Below are 17333 nucleotides of genomic sequence, written 5' to 3' on the forward strand. Positions count from 1 at the left end.
TTGCACAGAATAGCTTCACTGCCCTAAAAATCCTCTGTGCTCTATCTAGTCATTCCTTCCACCTCCTACCCCAGCCCCACTCCTGGCTACCACTGATCTTTTTACTGTCTTCATGGTTTCACCTTTTCCAGAATGTCACATATAGTGGTCCCTGTTAATCTGTGGGATATATGTTCCAAGACCCCCAGTGGGTACTTGAAACTGTGGATAGTACCAAGCCCTGTATATGTTATGTTTTTTTCCTATTCTGATAGAGGGGTAGCGTCTGCAGTGCATATACACTGGACAAAGGGAGGATTTATATCCCAGGAAGGATAGAGCAGGAAGGCACCTGATTTCATGATGCTACTCAGAATTGTGCACAATTTAAAACTTATGCATTGTTTATTTCTGGAATTTTCCATTGAATATTTTCAGACCTTGGTTTACCTTGGGTAACTGGGAATATAGAAAGTGAAAATGTAGGTAAGGGGAACTACCATAGCAGGAATCATACAGTATGTAGCCTTTTCAGACTGACTTTTTTCACTTGTAATATATTTTTAAGTTTCCTCCATTTTCATGGCTTAATAGCTCACTTCTCTTTAATGCTGAATAATATTCCATTGCCTGGACGTACCACAACTGACATACTCATTCACTTACTGAAGGACATCTTGGTTGCTTCCAGAATTTGGCAATTGTGAATAAAGCTGCTATAAACATCTCCATTTGGGCTTTTGTGTATACCTAAGCTTTCAACTCATTTGTGTGGAAATACCAAGGTGTGCTAGATCCTTTGGTAAGGGTATGTTTAGTTTTGAAAAAAACTGCCGAGCTGTCTTCCAAAGCAGCTGTACCATTTTGCATTCCTACAAGCAGTGAATGAGAGTTCTTGTTGCTCCACACCTTTGCCAACATTTTGTGTTGTCAGTATTTTGGATTATGGCCATTCCAATAGGTGTGTAGTGTTATCTCATTGTTAATTTGCATTTCCCTGATACTGAGCATCTTTTCATAAGCCTAATTGCCATCTCTGTATCTTCTTCGGTGAGATGTCTGTCCACATTTTTTGCTTATTTTTTAATCAGGTTGTTTGGTTCTTATTGTTGAGTTTTAAGTGTTCTCTTTAATAGTCCTATGTTAGATATATTTTCAGCAGATATTTTCCCCTAGTCGGTGGCCTTTCTCCTCATTCTCTTGACTAGAATTTTTTTAAACATACAGATTTTTATTTAACAAGCTATTTTAAAAAATATTTTTCCTCTTAATGGAGGCACTGGGGTTTGAACCCAGGACCCCATGCACACCAAGCACACCCTCTACCACTGAGCTATACCCCCAACCTTGACTAGAAATTTTTTAATTACCAAAAAAATTGTGTTCTTTGTAGCAAGTATTATAAAACAGAGATGTATTAAGAAAAACTCAATAATCTTCTCTTTGCCTCTGGTAGTACCCTTTGAGGTAACTAATCTGAACAGTTTGATTTGTAACCCTCTACATCTTTCTCTCTGCTCAGATGTGTTTGTGTGTATGTGTATGTGTGTGTGTGTTTATGGAAATGTATGTGGGTTTTTCCCTTATATTTTTGTTCAAGAACAAGCTTCTTCTCTATACATTTCTCCATAGTGTCTTTTATCCCCTTCCTCTAAATAAATTACTGTTGGTATTTTTCTAGGCAAATACGTATAAATATAACTTACTCTTTTTCATGGCTGTGCAATATTCCTTGGCACAGATATCATAATTTAGCCAGCCATTCCTCCAGCATAGCTATTTAGGATGTTTCCAGTTTTATTTTCCTGTTCCATGATAAACAATGCTGGTGCTTTTATTCTTACAGGATAAATTCCCCAAAGTGGGACTCTTGGGTCAAAGGTAATGTGTGTTTCTAATTTTACTGGATATTGCCAGAGTATTTTTCAAAAAGATTATATTTCATACCCTCACCAGCAATGTATGAAAAGTGCATTTCCCCACATCCTCATCAGTGCTGGATGTTAGCCGTCTGTAAAACATTTACCCAGCTTTTGGTATTGCTTTAATTTGCATTGTTTTTACAACGAGTGGCCCTGGGTAGCTCATTATCAGCATGTGGGTTGGTTGTTCATATCTTTTGCCCGTGTGGTTGATAGGTTCAAATGTGGTGGACTTGGAAAGGCTGGAGTTGGACAGAGTAGAGCGCAGCAGGCAGTGCAGGCACCAGACTGGTGGAGGGAGGGCAGAGGGTGCAGTCCCATACTCTGGGCAGCCGCCACCATCATATGATGGTGACGCCCGCCATTAGCACCTGCTCTGCCCATCTGAGTGTTCCTGGGTCACATCCAGGGCCTCGGGGTGGCAGCACTCCAGGGGCCAGGTTCACATGGTGAATGCATAACGGGGGGAGGAGTGATGAGAGCCCCTCCAGTTCCCATGAGTGTGCCTCTCCAGCTGTGCGTTGCCAGGACCCTGGTTCTGCTTTGGTGATAGCACCTGGGGGGCTGCACCGCAACCTCCCTGTGATTGTCTGTTTGCCGTCTTATCAGACTCCAAGCTTACTAAGCTTTGATCCTCAAAACCTGTTTAGTGCCTGGCACATAATTGGGCCTCCAAAGTGTTGGCTAATTGAATGAACAAAAGTGTCTACAAGAGCTCGCAGGCCTCAGAAGGTGGTGGGTGAGGTTGATGGTGGTGGTGGTGGTGGTGGGGTGTGTGTTGGTGTGTGTGTGTCTGTGAGTCTGTTTATAAATATCAGGCATTTGGGCCAGCCTTTGGGTAGGGGTTGCTGTCAGGAAGCTCAGGCTGGGCATGGAGGAGAGGTGCCCAGCAGGCTGCCCCCACTTTTTTACCCACTTCCATCTAAGAGTGTTCCTTCTCTTTCTGACTTTATGTAGGAGTCGCTGCGCTTTCCTGAGAATTTCCCACCCACAGCTCCAGGGGTTTTTGTACACAAGGTCAAGGATTGTGTTAGATGAAGACAATTATTTCCTGGAATATTTCTCCCAGGGAATGTGGGTCTGCAGACCAGCCGTTGACTTGTGTGTGGTTTGAAAGGAGCTGGCTGAACCCCCAAGACAGAGCTCAGAACAATCATGACCAACTATTGATGAAAAAGGAGCTAAGTGTGTGTATGTGAATAGGGGTGGGGATCAGAAATTGAATGGAGGGGGGTGGTGGGTAGAGCTCATGCTTGAAGTGCATGAGGTCCTGGGTTCAATCCCCACTGCTTCTGTTAAGGGAAGAGAGAGAAAAAAATAGAAACTGAATGGACAGCAATAGCCGTTTTATTCATTTATTAATTTTCTTCCATTCCTTCATGCAATAAATCTTAGGTTCAGGATTCTCAACCTTTTATGAGGTCAAGAAATTCTCTGGGAATCAGGTGAAAGCTACTGACATCCTCTCTCATGAAAACACCCCTTATGTACACAAAAGGCTTGCATACAATTTGAGGGGCTTCATCAAAGAAGAGACCTCTAGATTTCTTGGTGCTTTGCCTATAGCCTCAGAGAAGGAAAGATAGCCTAGAGCTCTCCGGCTTCTTAACAGACTATCACCACATTATAATTACTTTTCCCCCCAAAGCTAATTAAAGCACCCACAAAGCATTGGCATGTACTTAGTTGGGCTGAGTCACAATGGAACGAGGCAGAGGACAGAAGTGTCTGTTGCCAGAAGCACATGAATGCCAGGTGAAGACCAGAAAAACCTCATAAGAAAGATAAAAGGCAGAGTTTTCACTTTGAACTTGAAAAACATCCACCCTGCATAGAAGTGAGTGTCCAGAGTTAAACTCGCCAAAACCAAACAGAATTCAGAACCATAATCATAGGCTTAGAGCTGTGGGGCTTTTTAGAAGGTGCATCACGCATTTACCCCCAGGGCATTCTTGCACATTTATTCCCTGATTTTGCCGTGTTTTCCTATCCTAAATTTAAATGTCTTCTTTATCATCATTTGATAGGAAAGGGCCTTGCAGAATCCCCGAGCCAGACTGTGGGCGAGGCTGGGGCTGGGACAGCTGGGAAAGGAGAGTGGGGAGTGGAGGGAGGGTCTTTGTCTCCATGGAGGGGCTGTGATTTCCATCCTGAGCTTTTCAAAAGTCCTCTGCCTCTCACACTTTGGCCATGAACATGACTCTTCTCACAGAGATTATTTCCCTAAGATTTGCCAATTTCCTTTTCTCAGCTGTCAGTAACTCATTGGCTATCCAGAGCTTTAAACAAGTTTCCTAGATAAACAAATGCCAGTCCTTTATGCCCACTTATTCCATGCTTTAAACAGAAATCATTCCAGAAACATATACATGTTTTGTCCTTACTCAGCTGAATGGGTTGCCTTGTATTTTGTTTTTTGGGAGGATGGGGAGTGACCCCAGCACTGCATTGGTTAATTCCCTGGGATGGGGCGCTTGTGGGCTCAGAAGAGTTCCAAGTACTGGCCTCCTTTCCACTATCAAATCATTTTCTTCTGCATTATCATGTTTATAAAATTACATGGATAATAAAGCAAAGGAGGGAAAAATGTTAATCAGTAGCCAATTTGGGTAAAGATGTAGAGGAATTTTTCTTGTACTGCTTTTGCAACTTTTCTGTAAGTTTGAAATTGTGTAAAATTTTTTAAGTTATATAAATTGCATTAACCACTAAAAAAAAAAAAAAGAAGTGCACAGGAAAATGTGAGGCTGTGGAGCTGGAGGTAATTTCATGAGGCTGCTTTCTTCAACATTAGTAACTTACATGCAGAAGCAATCTTTTCCCAGGCTGCACAACACTTTCTTAAACTCAGGAAACTCCACCTTTTCCTTGGTCTCTGCCATTAACCACGTCCTTTGGTTTTCCAGTGGTATCCCAAACCTTGTCTCTTGTTTACGCATCTCTAACACAAGGCAAGCCTTCAGCCCACCCCTCTACCTCACTGATAATGAAGGGGCTAAAATATGCAGGAGAAACACCCTTTACCGTCTTCAGGTTTTATCCAAAGCTTACCTTCTGAGCCGAGTGCACTTTTGCCAACATCGCACAAGACAACAGTTCCTCCACAGCTTCCTCAGTTATTGTATTTTTTTCCCACTGAATGCCAAGCACAGGAAATATTTGAAAATTGGAGCCTTAGTATTCTGAGGCTGAAAGTCTCGTAGAGTGCTGTGCCAGTCATTAAAACTTGTTTCTAAGCTGCCAACCCATCCTGTGCGGGATGCTGGGGCAGGGATTCTGCAGACCGCATTCTTGCTCCCCCCACCCAACTCCTGCTACCCGCTGGGGACACCCATTTAGGCTCTGCCAATAATAGGTGGTGCTTGATGGAAACGACCAGGCTGCAGGAGGAAGGGAATTGCTCTAGCCTCCTTCTCCCAGCTTGTGGTTCCTGTGAACATCACTTCAATCATGGTTGATCACCCTGGTGGTGACAGTTCCTCCCACAGAGGCAGCTGCATCCTGTTTAATCCTGTTTGTAGTTTCTCCAACACTTGCGAAGCCAGACTTACCATGTCTCTCTGTGAGACTCCAGCATCAGCTACCCAGTGTCTCCTCCTGGAGATCTGACTTCCAGGCATGTGGACCTCCGTCCAAGCTCAGAGACCCCACATCCCCATTTCAGAGTTTTGGGTCCCAAGTCTGGATCCCATCCTTCTCTGAGCAGCTCAGAAACACCAGCATGAGTGGAAAGAGCTTGCCCTCTTGTGTCTGAGGACACTAGCCTTCCCTTGATGGAGAACTTTGACATGAAATGCCTCGTGAAATGATATTCTCTAATGGCATTTTATTTTCTGAATAATGGCTTGGACTGTAAGTTGAATCATTGAGGTAAGAATGATGGATAGAAAAAAAAAAAAAAAAGCTTAGACTCTCCCCAGCTCAGGGGGAGCCCCATGTCTTGTCTAGAAGTAGACTTATTTGTGGTCCTCAGTCAAACTCCTGATTCTGTAGTGACATTGGATACAGGTGCATAAATAAAATGCAATCATGAAAGGTCTCTTTCTCAGAGCATTAGTTCATGCTTTGCAAACAACTGGAGAAATGCGACAGCTTTGACGGCTTGGAGAAAATTAGATTCCTTTCCAGACACCAAAGTTACTTTCTTTCTTTCTTTTTTTCTTTCCTTCCTTTCTTTCTTTTTTTTTTTTTTTTTTCTTCTTTTTTTTTTTTAACGGGCGCTGATAGCACTAGAATATGCAAAAAGAGTCAATGTGTCCTTTTCTTCCTGCTTCACATCAGGGCCATGTGCTCCGCCTATGAGGAAACTGACCAGCAGCACTACAGAGACCCATTTCATCAGCTTTATATAACTGCCCAAGAGAAAGAGAACTTTGAAATGCATTTATCTGAGAACGCCTTATGTTGTCCAACAACTCCATGGTCTGATGATTCCTGTCACGACTCAGTTCAAAATGGACAAGTCAAACTTTAGAAAATACATAGTGCAGTCAAACGTATTTGTTCGTTGAAATCTTTTGCCTTGGCTGAGCACTGATCTTTCCCTGAAAACCTCTCCCTACCTCTCTCGCCGAAGTAGGGCAGTGGACAGTGGCTTTCACAATGAAAGGCTGAACCTGCTAAGAATTTGATCTGCTGTCCTTTCTGATCTCTGATGTCCTCGACGCTGATGCCTTCTCTTGATTAAGTTCACTTTCTTGTAGAGCCTGAGACCAGGGCTCTTTATTCTGGAGGCAGTTTATTAGGGAGGTGATTCCAGGACAAAGGAGAGTGAGACGGAGGAGGAATGGGGAGCAGAAATAGTGGTTATCTCTCTGGGTAGAGGGCTTGATTCGGTCCGGACCCGTGGGAAATATACGCAATGCTTCTTAGAGCTGTCTGTGGAAGGCTGGAGCCTGGACCATTCCTCCACTGGCTCCCATCGCGTGTTGGTTGAAGGCTACCCAGGACTCTTCCCTGCCTTGCATCTCTGGGCTGCAGGCAGAGTGGGATGGTGTGACAATGCAGAAAGGTGCAGTGCAAGCTGGAAGGCCTGTCCCAGCTCACATGGAACTTTCCCCTGCAGCTGTGGCTCCAATTAGAGGGGACAGTGCGATGGACATGGTCACCAGAGGTGAGCAGCTAGATTTGCAGCCAGACCACCTGAGATCAGACCCCTGGCTCCATCACTGATTAGCTGTGAGACTTTAGTCAAAAAACCGAACATTGCTTTCCTCATCAGTTATTATTATCCTCTTGGGGAAAATGATAGTACTTTACCCGCTGGAGTGTTGTGCCAATAAAGGTTAGCTATGATTACCCAACAACAGTCTCCTAGTCTACATTGGGTCCAGAGTTCCCTTTTCTCTTTCAAGCTGAGCACAACTTCTCTGTGCTTCCATACTTCTCTTGGGAAATGGGGGGCCCGGTGTCAGCACACACTGATGAAGGATGCTTTCTGTCTCCTGTTGCACACCTCAGTGTCTTGCAGCGTAGATGCCTCTCCCACACAGTCTCCCATCTCCTTTTCCATCCCTCTGCTTCTCCACCTTCCTGCCCTGTTCGTCCTCTGGGTGCAGAGGGGCTGTGGAGCTCAAGCCCTCACTGTGCCCTCCTGCTGCTGCTGGCTGTGCCTCTGTGGGGCTGGTGTCACATTGTACTTTCTTCAAAACTTCACTGCAGCCCGCTCTACTTTCCTGCAAGTGCTGATGTAAACGTTTCTCTGCCAGAATCTGGTAACATTCTAATACCGCCAGGACTTAGATGAGTGTCGACACTTTGGTTGACCTTCTGAAGACAGATAAGCTGAAGTGGCTCAGCTAAAGTCAGCTTTCAAGGGCCTAAACTTTCCAAATTGACTGCAACCACTCTAGTGCTTACTTACTGTTAGGAAAAAAATGCCTTATCTTCTGGCAAACAGGAATGTTTTTCTTTTGCAGATAATAAGAGCTATGTAAAAATTAAGCTATTTTTTTAACCTTGGCTGCCAGGATGCTCTGAATTAAATTGTATGCTCCAATGTAATAATTATGCTTCACTGCTGTTTTCTGATATAGCCATCTTTCCCCCTGGATGTTTATTTTGTACTTTAATTTTCCTAATATATAGGTTGTTGTATTGTAAGCTGACTCAAATCCTTTTAGAAGCAGCGTGTAAGTAGAAAATGACGCGTGAATTACTAGAAGCCCCTTCATTAAAATATACAGTCACCGTTGGTTGTTTGGTCTTCCTGGATATAGCACCTTTCAAAGCCAGGATTTCTAAAGCCTGTTACACAAGATGTGGTAGTTTCCATTCTATTAATTGTTTAATAATTCAGAAGACATGGCATTTTAGTTAGGATATTTTGGGTTGCAAGTCACTGAAAATCCCATCTAATGCACAAGATTGAATATTAGAAGAGATTCACTGAGTCTTGTGACCCAAGTGCTTGATGGGCTGCAGGCATGGTTTGATCAGGGTTCTGCTTATGGATCTATTTCTCTTAGTTTCTCCTTGCTTACTTGCCTCTGTGTTAGCTTTTTCTTGAGGCTTTCTTCCCTTGACAGGGCTGGGGGCTGCCAGCTGCCTCTGATGAGGGCCCTGTGCTTTACTCTGCCTGGGCCACACTCTGTGGGAGCCCACCCCTGAACCACACACCACAGCAACAGGAATACGGGTGCTCTGATTGGGCTGGACTGGTCTGGGCCTGCCTGCAGCTGTGACCCCAAAGTCCCCAGAGGCTGCACAGTAGGGTGGGGTGAAGTGGAAGACAGACAGGGAGGTTTATTGCTCACTCCATCTGATAGGGCCAATGAAAAAAGGACAAGGGAAGGACTTGGACCTACCATGAGGAGAGCTACTATAAAACGTATATGTGTAAATACGTTTATTTGGGATGGGCAATGTCAGAAGTTGCCTTGGCGGGTCTTATAAGTTCTATCAAAATGCTCTCACTCTTTCCCTAGCCTCCAAAAAGAATTTGCCTTGAGATGCCTCTAGAATGGGGCAGGTGGAAAGCTTCCTGCAATTATATTCCTTATATGTAATGTATCTCCACCAGACATTTGCAGTTTTGTAGGGTGCATCAACCAATCCACAGGAGCTTTGAGATTTGAGTTTAGTGCATCAGAGAAGGAGAGGTGGGGGGTCCACATGCCCAGGGAGCAGCCTGGTCCTTGGCTCAGTGTGTCCACCAATTGCCTTACAGAAGAGAGAGCCGTAGAGGAATTAATGCACTTCTGCAAAGAGGGCATAAAAGCATTCTGGACACTTTTCCTCTTAATTAACCAAGGAATAGTCTACTATTTTCCTCACTGAGGACGAAAACCAGGCCAAGGTGGCCCGAGGCTCTCTCTGTAACAGGAGCACTGTGTGCATTCTAGGTGTTGCTGCCATCTCTTTGGTAATTACTGTCAACTGCTTAACACCTCTTTCCACCCGGCTTCACTGCTCCCTAAAAAAGCAGAAATGAGGAAATCGAAAAGGCCGTTTGTTGAATCAGGTGTGTTTTGGGGGTGGCACAAGACAACCGAGGAGCAGGACTGTTTCTTGCCCTGAGAAACGTTGCTGCAGGCACATGTCAATTAAGGCAAATCCCCACCCAGATGGAGCTGGTAGGTGGAGAGGTGTGCATATGCTTGCAGGGGTGCCAAGGAGGACCAGGGAAGGACTGGGAAGGGCAGGGGGGAGCTGGGGGGCCAGACCTGCTGGAGGGCTCGCTCTCAAAGAGAGTGGTCAACCATTCAAACAAAGGCTGCCAAGAGTTGTGGGTAGCTCTGGATTGATTGGGCTGGGACATGACCTGACTCTTGGTTGAAGCTCTAGTTCTTAGGACACAGCCTGTTGATCAGGGCCCTGAGGCAGAAGCCCCATCATATGAATGTTGTGAACACTAGCAATACAAGAAAATGGGGGGCACGAGAGGATGGCCACGTCCCAGGGCCCAGGAGAGTCCCTGGGACACCATGCCCCATCAAGTGAGGGGACTTGGCTTCATGCAGGAAGAATTAAGAGAGAGCCATAGTTGAGTAAAAGATTTATTCAGAGAGATGCACACTCCATAGACGGAGTGCAGGCTGTCTCAGAAGGCAAGAGAAAGGCCATGAGGTGCGGGGTTGTTAGCTTTTATGAACTCGATAACTTCATATGCTAACAAGTAGGGAAGGGGCAGGGATTCCCAGAAACTGGGCCACCACCCACTTTGACCTTCGATGGCCAGCCTCAGAACTGCCATGGCGCCTGTGGGAGTGCCATTCACCACGCTACTATATTGCAGTGAGCATATAATGAGGCTCACGGTCTACTGGAAGTCAGATCTCCCGCCATCTTGGGCCTCAAGGTCCACTGGGAATTGAATCTTCACCATCTTGGTGCTAATTGCTGTGTCATTTTCTTAATGGTTGTGCCCTGCCCCTTTCCCTCCTGTCTCACTGAGATTTCTAGAAAGGCCCTCTGGCGGGGAGATCTGCCTGGGAGAGCAATTTCAAACTTAGCACAGTCTGGTCTTGAGCAAAACCCTGGAAGATTGCTCAAAGGCTGTGGAACACACCCGCAGCTCCACCTGCCAGGGATGAATGTGACTGGGAATGTGGGAACGCTGGTCCCTGGACCCTGACTGGGCCCAGCGTCCTGCAGAATTGCTTTCACCTAATTGCATTCTCAAGGTCAGGCTCTCTCCCTGGGGTTGCCGAGGACATTCACTACATGACACAGTCTTTGCTTTCTGGGCATCCTCAGGAGAAGTCTGACCTACTTGAGGAACAGGAAACTGGCACTTCTCAGCGTGAGACTTATTTTTATCTTAAGGACACTGAATTGGGTAAGCTTCTTGCAGTGTTGGAAGTTTCTTAAAGCCAAGTGTGAGCATTCAACCTGTGTACAGGGCCTTCTAGTATTCATTTTCATATTTACTAATTTTGGGCTCTATTTTATACCTCTATCCTTTTTTCATTCCTTCCTTTTCACCTACTTTTTGCTTATGTTACCTTGATGCATTTTATGTATCCTGTTAGGCTGCCTTCCAGTGGTGAGCTAGAACCTTTGCTAAAATATTCAGGAATTTTATGAATCCCTTGTTAAACAGTTGATAGCTTGAAATCAGCCACCATGGGAGTATTTACACCACAGATATAGGCAGATACTACAAAATAGGTCTTTTTTTTATTTTTTAGAGAACTAGTTTACCAGCATACTACTGTTTATGTCTTATGTAGAAAAGGTAGAATCTTAATAAATGTGTTTTTTTAAGTACTATGAAATTATCTATCTTATTTAAATATTACATATAATTTTAACTCTTAAGAACAGTGGCACTGTGTTGGGTCCAAAATGTTACAAGGGTAAATAAATTTATGAGACTGTTTTTTGTTGATGGCAAGGGAAAAATGGGATTTATCCAAAATGTGCCTTCTAGTCAACTTGGCTGCCATGCAGCTGTTCTGTAAAGGAGGATGTTTATGTATGTGGATGTAGTGGCAGCTGTTTACATTTCTGTTTGTCACATTTTAAGTTGTACTTTGACAGAGCTAAGATTTGGGTAAATTGAGCAGCGTTAGAAGCAAGTTGATAACCCATTCAATCTATGATGGTTGCTAAGGGACCATTCAATGCAAATTAGAAGTAATAATAGCTCTCGTTTAAAAGGGCAAAGAGTTAGGGCTGGGAAGGGAAAATGACTCCCTACAGAGGACAAGGGTTTTGCAGTGACAAATGTGGATGCTTGCTCGGTCTGGGAGCAGGGAGCCAAGGAGTAGCGAGGGCAGTGCCGGGATGAGGAAAGCTGTGTCACTCCCGGCAGCGACCCAGGCTACTCTGGTCTCGGAGTGGAGTCAGTGAAAATAGCTACAGAAAGCATGTTTGTTACCCAGCGTTGAGAGCTCAGCGATTGCCAACTTTGGCAACGTCACAGAACAGAAGAGAAAAAGATCTCTTGACAGTAAAATGGCAGATCCTGGGCCACAAGCAACAATACTGAAGACTGCTGGAAAGTTCCCCAAACCTGAAGATCCCCCAGAGGCATGGCAACGGACCATTTATTGACTGCAGGAGAGCTTATGAAGACTGTGCACTGACCGCCTGGCGCAGGACTGTGCTCGAAAACACTGTCATTGTATTAACCCAGTTCATCCATGCAACAGAAAAGAAACTGACGCATAGATGGGGGAAGTCACTTGCCCAAGGTGCTCAGTAACTAGGAGAAGGAGCCAGGATTTGAGCCTCTGCTCTCAACTGCTCAGATCAAACAGAGAGAAAGATTTGTGCAGGTTGTGATACTGAAATGCAGTGATCGGGGCACGTGGAACAAGTAAGTGAGGAGGGCGGGCATAAGCAGCATGAGAAGAGTGAGAGAGAGAGGCCAGCGGCAGCTTGGCGGGTGGGGACAAGACAGGGCCCAGTTACCAGCTCAGGAGACCGACAGCCTTGAACCAGAGGGAGACAAAATCCGCCTCGAAAACCTAGACAAGCTGTTCTCTATCGGCCAAATTGCACCATATTTCAGGCTCACTGAGACTGTACTGTTAAAGGCAGCCACCGGCGTGGAATTTGGGCGGTTACGCTGGTTTAGGGCAGTTTCTAAAGGGACATGCTCAGCGGCACATCTGCAGTAATAACCTTTAATCCAAGGGGTGGATTATCATCATACAGAGAACTTTATTGAGCAGGGTATTGGGACAGAGATTCAAAGATCCCAAGAGAGTCTGGAGCAAACCTATAAGAACACTGAGCTAAACCTTAAGGAGAAAATGGGAATCTGTATGTAACTGAACAAGGTGAATGCCAAAGAAAGTTTGTTTGGATGAGCACAGCCGTGGTTCTTCCCTGTGAACTCCATCAATTTGTCCTGAAGACCATTACTCCTTGCCAAAGAGCACCAGACACCGTGCCCTTTACCAGCTGATAAAAATCTTTGTGGATTGCTAGTCAAGTAGTTTCAGATTAAACCACCACATAGACACACACGAGGCTGGACCTTGTATGTCTGAGGAGCTCTTGGCTGCTCATTGGACAGAGCCCTGACTTCCGCTGGGTGGCTTTGGTGTTTCCAGATCCCACGGCACTGAAGGCAAGCTCTCGCTTCCGAGAAGTGAGCTGGAGGGTGGCAGCATCCTCTCCCAACCTCCTCCCACAGGACCTGTGTCTTTCCCAAACCACTTTCTCTCTTTCTAAAAAGAAGTTTTATAAGATATAATTTACATACCATAAAATTTACCTGTTCTAAGTGTGCAATTCAGTGGTATTTAGTACATTTACAGAATTGTACATATATGACAATCTAATTTTTGAACATTTTCATCATTCCAAAAGAGAAACCTCTTGCCCATTTGGGAGGGTAATAGCTCAGTGGTAGAGCACATGCTTAGCATGCACAAGGTCCTGGGTTCAATCCCCAGTACCTCCATTTAAAAAAAACAGAAAGAAAGAAACCTCTTGTCCATTTGTATTCACACGCCCTTCCTACCCCCAGGCCTAGGCAATCACTGATCTACTTTCTGTCTGAACAGTTTTATATGCGGATGAAACAGGGGATGTTTTGCAAACACAGCATCTGCCCTGCACCTGGGATGAAGCAAAACACAGACAAGCTGACTCTTTTTGCATAGCCTCATAAACGTAAAAAATTCAGTAACTTTAATGTGTTATAATTTGGCATGTTAAAAGATGCAATAACCTCTTGCTTGTCATCTTTGAATATGTTCTGTGACAGATCAGTTCAGAATCGTCCACCAACTCGAAGGTCCTAACTTTCACATCGCTAGATGACTGTAGAGCTGCCCTAGAGAGAGTAGGGTACGTGCTTAGCTTTTTTTGGCTTGTTTGTTACCATTTTCTTTTTCTCTGAAATTCACGTCATTGATTTAACTTGTATTCTTGGGTGCTCCTCAGAGAATGAGCTGCTATTACCAAGCCGACTCCACAAGGAAGTTGGTCCAATGTTTGAACGCCTCAGAACTGGGAAGCCAGAACATCACAGCTACATTTGAATCTTGCCATGTGTCCTGTAGGATTAGGTGGCCGAGTGTGAAGTGTTCCCTCTCCTTTCTCTGACAGACCCTTTCCTCCTGCACTTTTCTCCTTGCCCTCCTGTACTGTCAAGTTTTCCCTCTACTGGACCATTTGCATCAGGATGCATACTTGCTGCAATTTTTCTAAAAATGTTTTTACAAAAATCCTCTCTTTGATCCAGGTTCCCCTGCAGATACTGCCCATCACCTCTGATCCCCTTTTCAGAGAATTCTGGGATGGAATGGTCAAGGAATGACCATGATGGAATTGTCCCTACTCTTCTCAAATTCCAAACTGACTCTGAGCAGGGCTTTGCATCTGCCACTCCACCAAAATGGCCCACAGTATTGCTGCCAGTGGCCCCACGTGGTGGATCTAATAGTTGACCCTCTGCCTCTCACAGTGCCACAATTGCATCTGACATGTGGATCATCCTTGCCTTCCTGAAACACTTTCGTCTCCTGGCCTCTGGAACAGCTCTGTCTCTTGGCTTTTCGTTTGCTTCATTGGTCCTTCCTATTCAGTCTGCTGCATTGGCTACTGCTCTTCATCTCTCCGGCATCTCTAAACGTTGGAGAGTCCCGAGGCTTGCTTCTCCACCCCCCCGGGATCCCCTTCTGGTGATCTCATGCAGGATGGTGGGTACTTTAAATACCATCTCTGCTGACTTCCAGATTTGTGTCACCAACACTCCTATCCCAAATCTATGGGAGCTCAGGCGGCTTGTTCACAGAGATGCTAGGAATATTAGGGAGCCCAGTGCCCTTGCCCCTCTTCTCTTCTTTCCCTGCACTCCCGCCCTGGATGCTCGTATCCAGCCTCACAGCTTTATTTTAGTCAAGTCCAGCTTATCAATTTTTCCTTTCATCGATCAGGCTTTTGTGGTTACATCTAAAAACTCGTCATTAAACCCAAGGTCACTATCGATTTTCTCCTAAATTTTCTTCTAGAAGTTTTATGGTTTTGCATTTTACATTTCCGTCCGTTATCTATTTTGAGTTCATTTTTGTGAGAGGTGTAAGGAAGCCTACCCTTCCTTGTGGCCACCATGAGGGAGGGTCCTCTGGGTCAGGTCGTCACTGAGTCGCTCCCTGAGCTAGGGATGAGGGAACTCCTGGAGGCCGGAGCTGGGGTGAGGTATGAAGAAGTTGGTCCCAGGTAAGGGAGGGGTAGGTGAGGAGGCCCTGCAGGCCTCTGAGGAAGCCTGTCTCCCCTCTCAAGACAGCCAGCAGCTGGATAACCCCCTCAGAGGGCATTAGTCGCTAGCAGGGTTGACCTTGAGGTACCAGACATGAGAGGTCTCTTGTCCAGCTCTTTGCGGCCCAGTCTTCCCCACACTTCTCTGCCCAGTGCAGGGCAGGAGAGGAAGCAGAGGCTCCAAGCAGACTCCTCCCCACTCCTGATGCCTCAAGCGAGCCTGGCCAGATAGGGGAGGAGGCAGCCTTGCTGGAGGCTGTGAAGTGGACTCAGTGAAGGGTAAGGACTGAGACCTGCCAGAGTGTCGCTGATGCGGGGAAAAGAGCCATTGTACTGCACATGGCTGAAGGCAGTGGTCCCGGGAGACAAGAACGTGTCGTGTCAGCTAAGTAAAGCGTCTAAGGGATCACCAACAATGTTTTGAAGACTGAATTGGCAGATCCCAATCCTTGAAGAACAGCAAAGAATTACCTTGAGATAGCTTTACTTCAGAAAAAAATGAGATAAAAAAGCAGAAAATTTAATTTCCTAAAAATATTTCAGATGTTGCTCCAAGTTTCTTCAGCACAAATTTGAAACCACTAAGCTAATCTGTGCACAGAACATTGAAAAGCCACAGGCCCTTGTGCTGTTTGGTCTCTACAGGGACGTTCTCCTCATAAGCAGAGAAACTGCACTTGACCTGAGCCCCTCTCTCACCACAGTATACTGGTCAGCCCTGGGTCCTGGAATCACAGAGTTTTGGAGCTCAAAGGCATGAAGTAGTTCAATTCTCTATGATGCCCAAGATAAGGCAGGCTCAGAGAGGCGGATGGTTTGGTTAGGATCACACAGCAAGTTGGAGGGGGTGGTTGGCAGAATAATGGCTCCAAAGGTGCCCACATCCTCACCCCCAGAACCTGTGAATATGTATCCTTGCATGGTAAATGGGACTTTGCAGATGTGACTAAGGATTTTGTGATGCGGAGATTATCCTGGAGTGTCTAAGTCTAACCACAAAGGTCCTTATAAGCAAGAGGGCAGGAGGGTCAGAGTCAAAGAGGGAGATGTGACAGTGGAAGTAGAGGTCAGAGTGATGCAGCCATGAGCCAAGGAATGCAGATGACTTCTAGAAACGGAGAAAGGTGAGGAAACAAATTCACTCCTATCACCTCCAGAGGGAATGCGTCTCTGCTCTGCCAACACCTTGATTTTAGTCCCAGAAGACTCATATCAAACTTCCGACTTCCAGAACTGAAGGATAGTAAATCTGTGTTGTTTTAAGTCATTCAGTTGGTGGTGTTTGTTTAAAGAAGCTGTAGGAAACCAACCCAATGGTGAAGCCAGTGCTAAGAGCCCATGTCCCGACTCCCGTAGTGCTGAGCTGGCGATGAAGTGCAGTGGTTCCTTGAGCAGGTGGAGAGCCCCAGGCCCTGGTGTGAGCCCTGTGCCGTGACAGAGGCCTGCAGGGGATGGAGGTCTACTGGGGGGGGGGGAGCCTCTTTCCAAAGGGTGTGGCTGGCTCAGGTGTGATTCAGACAAGGACTGCTGCCAGGGTTTGGAGGCCTCGGGGCCAGGGTGGTCAGAGCTCGAGAGCTGGGGAGACCAGCTGGAGTTCTGTGCCTCAGCGGCACTGGGACTTGGCCTCGGTGGCAAGAGGCCCAGTGGAGGGGGGCAGCGGGCCCTCAGCCACTGAACAGCGCTCCTGGGTTGGAACCACAGGAGAATGTATGGGTGGGAGGGTGGGACCTGCAGGGGTGCATGAGAGCTGGTGACAGCCACTGGGGTTAAAGGCAGGGGGTGAGACTCAGGGGATGAAGGGGTCAGTGGCCAGCCACTTGGCTCAGGGCTTGGTGGGGAGGCTGGATGACCCGAACCACTTCCCTTTCCATTTGGGACTGCTTTAAGAACTGAGTTGGGGCCAGTAGGGGCGGAGGGAAGGAGCATGAATGAAAGCAACTCTGGGCAGTTGAACATAATGGAGTCGGTTGGAATGAGATGAAGGCTGTTTCCCACCATCCTCAAAGACGAATTTAATAGTCACAACAAGGTACAGGTGATGCAAAGTCCTGCTATTGCTGGACTGTGGTGTAAAATAAGATCACATTTCCTTTTTTTTTTTTCTGAGTTTATTTTTTATTGAAGTACCGTTGATTTACAATGTTGTGTTAGTTTCAGGTGTACAGCAAAGTGATTCAGTTATACACACACGCATATATCTATTTTTGTTTGTTTGTTTTTTGGGGAAGAAGATAATTAGGTTTTATTTATTTATTTATTTGTTTATTTTAA

At 45.8% G+C, this 17333-nt stretch overlaps 1 non-coding gene across 1 annotated transcript; it reads right to left on the reverse strand.

The window, feature by feature from the left end:
- Positions 1–1250: 1250 nt before the first annotated feature.
- Positions 1251–1322, reverse strand: TRNAT-GGU (transfer RNA threonine (anticodon GGU)). The gene has a single exon. It is a non-coding gene; the product is annotated as a tRNA-Thr (tRNA).
- Positions 1323–17333: the final 16011 nt, after the last annotated feature.

This window comes from Camelus dromedarius, chromosome 32 (genome assembly GCF_036321535.1).
Source record: "Camelus dromedarius isolate mCamDro1 chromosome 32, mCamDro1.pat, whole genome shotgun sequence".
Taxonomy (NCBI): domain Eukaryota; kingdom Metazoa; phylum Chordata; class Mammalia; order Artiodactyla; family Camelidae; genus Camelus; species Camelus dromedarius.